Source organism: Salvelinus namaycush, chromosome 6 (assembly GCF_016432855.1).
Source record: "Salvelinus namaycush isolate Seneca chromosome 6, SaNama_1.0, whole genome shotgun sequence".
Classification (NCBI taxonomy): Eukaryota; Metazoa; Chordata; class Actinopteri; order Salmoniformes; family Salmonidae; genus Salvelinus; species Salvelinus namaycush.
In genome coordinates, this window is record NC_052312.1 from 53,234,066 (window position 1) to 53,240,245 (window position 6,180).

Sequence of the window (6,180 nt, forward strand, 5' to 3'; positions counted from 1 at the left end):
GTGGATTTGATCTACTTATCATAACTGCCATTTGGTAAACAGATGGATTTGATCTACTTATCATAACTGCTGTTTGGTAAACAGGTGGATTTGATCTACTTATCATAACTGCCGTTTGGTAAACAGGTGGATTTGATCTACTTATCATAACTGCCGTTTGGTAAACAGGTGGATTTGATCTACTTATCATAACTGCCGTTTGGTAAACAGGTGGATTTGAATGTATTCCGTAGATTACAATGGGTTTCAAATGTGGCAGACTTCCACATCATCATCATCGTTCTTCTTCCTTGTGTGTTGTTATGGGTGGTAACGTGTGTGTGTGTGTGTGTGTGTGTGTGTGTGTGTGTGTGTGTGTGTGTATCCATAACAGTAAATTATCTCAGACTTTCAAATCATTATTAGTGAATAGGGGGGGGTAGTTACATAGCAGGATATTATTTTAGATTTTATCACAATATAATTTTGTGTTAGTTGGCTGTACCTGCACCAAAACTTCAGTATGTTTCCGTCATAGCTTGTTCTCTCTATTTTTAAATAGGGAGCCAATTTTGTTTTCAGCACTTTATTTATTTCCATGACTGATCAAAACTTGTTTTCTCGGGGCTCCCGAGTGGCTCGGCGGTCTAAGGTACTGCATCGCAGTGCTTGTGGAATCACTACAGACCCGGGTTCGATCCCAGGCTGTGTCACAGCCGGCTGTGACCGGGAGACCTATGAGGCAACGCACAATTTGGCCCAGCGTCGTCCGGGTTAGGGGAGGGTTTGGCCGGCCAGGATATCCTTGTCCCGTTCGCGCTCTAGCGACTCCTTGTGGCGGGCCGGGTGCCTGTAAGCTGACTTCGCCAGCTGGACGGTGTTTCCTCCGACACATTGGTGCGGCTGGCTTCCGGGTTAAGCGAGCAGCGTGTCAAGAAGCAGTGCGGCTTGGCAGGGTAGTGTTTTGGAGGACGCACGGCTCTCGACCTTCACCTCTCCTGAGTCCGTACGGGAGTTGCTGCGATGGGACAAGACTGTAACTACCAATTTGGATATCACAAAATTGGGGAGAAAAAGGGTTAAATGTTTTTTTTTTTTTTTTTATAATAATAAAAACTTGTTTTCTCTTGTCACTCTGCAGCAGACATATGGTGAGCAAAATGTTTGGAACATCAAAGTGCAAGAAAATCACAGTATCGAATCGTAGTGTTTATATAGAATCTCAATATATGGAGTCATGAGAATCTCAATACACATCGTATTGGCACCTAAGTTTCGTGATACCGTATTGTGAGGTCCCTGGCAATTCCCAGCCCTAATTATTGTTGTTGTTGTTGTGTGTAGATGTGCTTGGCCTGCCGGAGGGCAGCAGCAGAAGACCGTGAAACTACCGTGGAGGGCAGCAGCTAACCTTCTCATGGCCTGCCAGTCTGTCTCCATCATCAACATGGACGAGCAGGCCCTGCTGGGGCTCAACCCTAATGCAGACGCCTGCTATAGGCAGAAGGTACGTCTCATTACACTGTGTGTGTGTCTCTGTGTGTGTCTGTCTCTGTGTGTGTCTGTCTCTGTGTGTGTCTGTCTCTGTGTGTGTGTGTGTGTGTGTGTGTGTGTGTGTGTGTGTGTGTGTGTGTGTGTGTGTGTGTGTGCAGTTCATTCATGTGCTTCTAAGAGGACAAATCTTCCGAATCCAAACTCATTGGCTCCTGGAAATGATTCTGACCCATCTGGACTTGATCCAAACACATTGGCTCCTGGAAATGATTCTGACCCATCTGGACTTGATCCAAACACATTGGCTCCTGGAAATGATTCTCAGACCCATCTAGACTTGATCCAAACACATTGGCTACTGGAAATGATTCTGACCCATCTGCACTTGATCCAAACTCATTGGCTACTGGAAATGATTCTCTGACCCATCTGGACTTGATCCAAACACATTGGCTCCTGGAAATGATTCTGACCCATCTGGACTTGATCCAAACACATTGGCTCCTGGAAATGATTCTGACCCATCTGGACTTGATCCAAACTCATTGGCTCCTGGAAATGATTCTGACCCATCTGGACTTGATCCAAACACATTGGCTCCTGGAAATGATTCTGACCCATCTGGACTTGATCCAAACTCATTGGCTCCTGGAAATGATTCTGACCCATCTGGACTTGATCCAAACTCATTGGCTACTGGAAATGATTCTCTGACCCATCTGGACTTGATCCAAACACATTGGCTACTGGAAATGATTCTCAGACCCATCTGGACTTGATCCAAACGCATTGGCTCCTGGAAATGATTCTCTGACCCATCTGGACTTGATCCAAACACATTGGCTCCTGGAAATGATTCTGACCCATCTGCACTTGATCCAAACACATTGGCTACTGGAAATGATTCTGACCCATCTGGACTTGATCCAAACACATTGGCTCCTGGAAATGATTCTGACCCATCTAGACTTGATCCAAACACATTGGCTCCTGGAAATGATTCTCAGACCCATCTGGACTTGATCCAAACACATTGGCTCCTGGAAATGATTCTGAGCCATGTAGACTGATCTATGTAGACTCTCCATCCATGGGACTTGAACCAACGCTCTGTCTCGTCAGACTCTCCATCCATGGGACTTGACAACCAACGCTCTGTCTCGTCAGACTCTCCATCCATGGGACTTGACAACCAACGCTCTGTCTCGTCAGACTCTCCATCCATGGGACTTGAACCAACGCTCTGTCTCGTCAGACTCTCCATCCATGGGACTTGAACCAACGCTCTGTCTCGTCAGACTCTCCATCCAAGGGACTTGACAACCAGCTCTCTGTCTCGTCAGACTCTCCATCCATGGGACTTGAACCAACGCTCTGTCTCGTCAGACTCTCCATCCATGGGACTTGAACCGGCGCTCTGTCTCGTAAGGCTTCCACCGGGGATCTGCTGTGGAACACAAGGCTTCCGCCATGCTTTTTCAGATGGTGGCCAACACAGAAATACTGTCTAGACACCCACACCAACTCTGTGTCCTTGAGGCAGCCAACCAGGCAGCCAGCCAACCAGCCAGCCAGCCAACCAGCCAACCAGCCAGCCAACCAGCCAGCCAGCCAGCTAGCCACCATAGTCCCCCTCCACTGTCAGCACGAGGGCTTGTGTGGCTGGCTGCAGAATGTGGTAGTTATGTGTGAGATTCAGAATCTCTCTTTCTTTCTCTCACTCCCTTTTCTAACTCTTGTTTGTTTCTCTTTCTCTGCCCCTCTCTCTGCTTCTCTCTCTGCCCCTCTCTCTGCCCCTCTCTCTGCCTCTCTCTTTGCCCCTCTCTCTGCTTCTCTCTCTGCCCCTCTCTGTTTATCTCTCTGCCCCTCTCTGTTTATCTCTCTGCCCCTCTCTCTGCTCCTCTCTCTGCTTCTCTCTCTGCCCCTCTCTCTGCTTCTCTCTCTGCCCCTCTCTCTGCCCATCTCTCTGCCCATCCCCCTGCCCCTCTCCTCCTCAGGCGATGGTGTATTTTGAGCAGTTGAAGGAGTCCCAGGATGCCTGGGAGGTGTGTGCAGAGGCCCTGGCTAAAGACATTTACAGGTGAGAACCATTTAGTTGGTAGGATTCTGATTAGAGACGGTATGGTATCCTTCTAGTCACACCTGGGAGGTTTCAGATTCCAACCTGTTCTACTGCTTGCTCTCTCTGTTGGTCTCTCTGTTGGTCTCCCTGTTGGTCTCCCTGTTGGTCTCCCTGTTGGTCTCTGGTCTCTCTGTTGGTCCTTCTCTGGACTCTGGTCTCCCTGTTGGTCCCCTTGTTGGTCTCCCTGTTGGTCCTTCTCTGGACTCTGGTCTCCCTGTTGGTCCCCTTGTTGGTCTCCCTGTTGGTCCTTCTCTGGACTCTGGTCTCTCTGTTGGTCTTCCCGTTGGTCTCTCTGTTGGTCTCTCTGTTGGTCTCCCTGTTGGTCTCTGGTCTCCCTGTTGGTCTCTGGTCTCCCCGTTGGTCTCCCCGTTGGTCTCCCCGTTGGTCTCCCCGTTGGTCTCCCCGTTGGTCTCCCTGTTGGTCTCCCTGTTGGTCTCTCTGTTGGTCCCTCTGTTGGTCTCCCAGTTGGTCCCTCTGTGGACTCTGGTCTCTCTGTTGGTCTTCCCGTTGGTCTCTCTGTTGGTCTCTCTGTTGGTCTCCCTGTTGGTCTCTGGTCTCCCTGTTGGTCTCTGGTCTCCCTGTTGGTCTCTGGTCTCCCCGTTGGTCTCCCTGTTGGTCTCCCTGTTGGTCTCCCTGTTGGTCTCCCCGTTGGTCTCTCTGTTGGTCTCCCTGTTGGTCTCTCTGTTGGTCTCCCTGTTGGTCTCTCTGTTGGTCTCCCTGTTGGTCTCCCTGTTGGTCTCTCTGTTGGTCTCTCTGTTGGTCTCTCTGTTGGTCTCTCTGTTGGTCTCTCTGTTGGTCCTTCTCTGGTCTCCCTGTTGGTCTCTCTGTTGGTCTCTCTGTTGGTCTCTCTGTTGGTCTCTCTGTTGGTCTCTCTGTTGGTCTCCCTGTTGGTCTCCCTGTTGGTCTCTCTGTTGGTCTCCCTGTTGGTCTCCCTGTTGGTCTCCCTGTTGGTCTCCCTGTTGGTCTCCCTGTTGGTCTCCCTGTTGGTCCCCCTGTTGGTCCCCCTGTTGGTCCCTCTGTTGGTCCCTCTGTTGGTCCCTCTGTTGGTCTCTCTGTTGGTCTCTCTGTTGGTCTCTGATCTTCCTGTTGGTCTCTGTGTTGGTCTCCCTGTTGGTCTCCCTGTTGGTCCCCCTGTTGGTCCCCCTGTTGGTCCCCCTGTTGGTCCCCCTGTTGGGCTCCCTGTTGGTCTCCCTGTTGGTCTCCCTGTTGGTCCCCCTGTTGGTCTCCCTGTTGGTCTCCCTGTTGGTCTCTCTGTTGGTCCTTCTCTGGTCTCCCTGTTGGTCTCTCTGTTGGTCTCTCTGTTGGTCTCCCTGTTGGTCTCTCTGTTGGTCCTTCTCTGGTCTCCCTGTTGGTCTCCCTGTTGGTCTCCCTGTTGGTCCCCCTGTTGGTCCCCCTGTTGGTCCCCCTGTTGGTCCCCCTGTTGGTCTCCCTGTTGGTCTCTCTGTTGGTCCTTCTCTGGTCTCCCTGTTGGTCTCTCTGTTGGTCTCTCTGTTGGTACCCCTGTTGGTCTCTGGTCTTTCCTGTTGGTCTCCCTGTTGGTCTCCCTGTTGGTCTCCCTGTTGGTCTCTCTGTTGGTCTCCCTGTTGGTCCCCCTGTTGGTCCCCCTGTTGGTCCCCCTGTTGGTCCCCCTGTGGGTCTCCCTGTGGGTCTCCCTGTGGGTCTCCCTGTGGGTCTCCCTGTTGGTCCCCCTGTTGGTCCCCCTGTTGGTCCCCGTGTTGGTCTCCCTGTTGGTCCCCCTGTTGGTCTCCCTGTTGGTCCCCCTGTTGGTCCCCCTGTTGGTCCCCCTGTTGGTCTCCCTGTTGGTCTCCCTGTTGGTCTCCCTGTTGGTCTCCCTGTTGGTCTCCCTGTTGGTCTCCCTGTTGGTCCCTCTGTTGGTCCCTCTGTTGGTCCCCCTGTTGGTCCGTCTGTTGGTCCCCCTGTTGGTCCCCCTGTTGGTCCGTCTGTTGGTCTCTCTGTTGGTCCGTCTGTTGGTCCGTCTGTTGGTCCGTCTGTTGGTCCGTCTGTTGGTCCCCCTGTTGGTCTCTCTGTTGGTCTCTCTGTTGGTCTCTCTGTTGGTCTCTCTGTTGGGCCCCCTGTTGGTCCGTCTGTTGGTCCGTCTGTTGGTCCCCCTGTTGGTCTCCCTGTTGGTCTCCCTGTTGGTCTCTCTGTTGGTCTCTCTGTTGGTCTCTCTGTTGGTCTCTCTGTTGGTCTCTCTGTTGGTCTCTCTGTTGGTCTCCCTGTTGGTCTCCCTGTTGGTCTCCCTGTTGGTCTCCCTGTTGGTCTCTCTGTTGGTCTCTCTGTTGGTCCCCCTGTTGGTCTCTCTGTTGGTCCCCCTGTTGGTCCCCCTGTTGGTCCCCCTGTTGGTCTCCCTGTTGGTCTCCCTGTTGGTCTCCCTGTTGGTCTCTCTGTTGGTCTCTCTGTTGGTCTCCCTGTTGGTCTCTCTGTTGGTCTCCCTGTTGGTCTCCCTGTTGGTCTCTCTGTTGGTCTCCCTGTTGGTCTCCCTGTTGGTCTCCCTGTTGGTCTCCCTGTTGGTCTCTCTGTTGGTCTCTCTGTTGGTCTCTCTGTTGGTCTCCCTGTTGGTCTCCCTGTTGGTCTCTCTGTTGGTC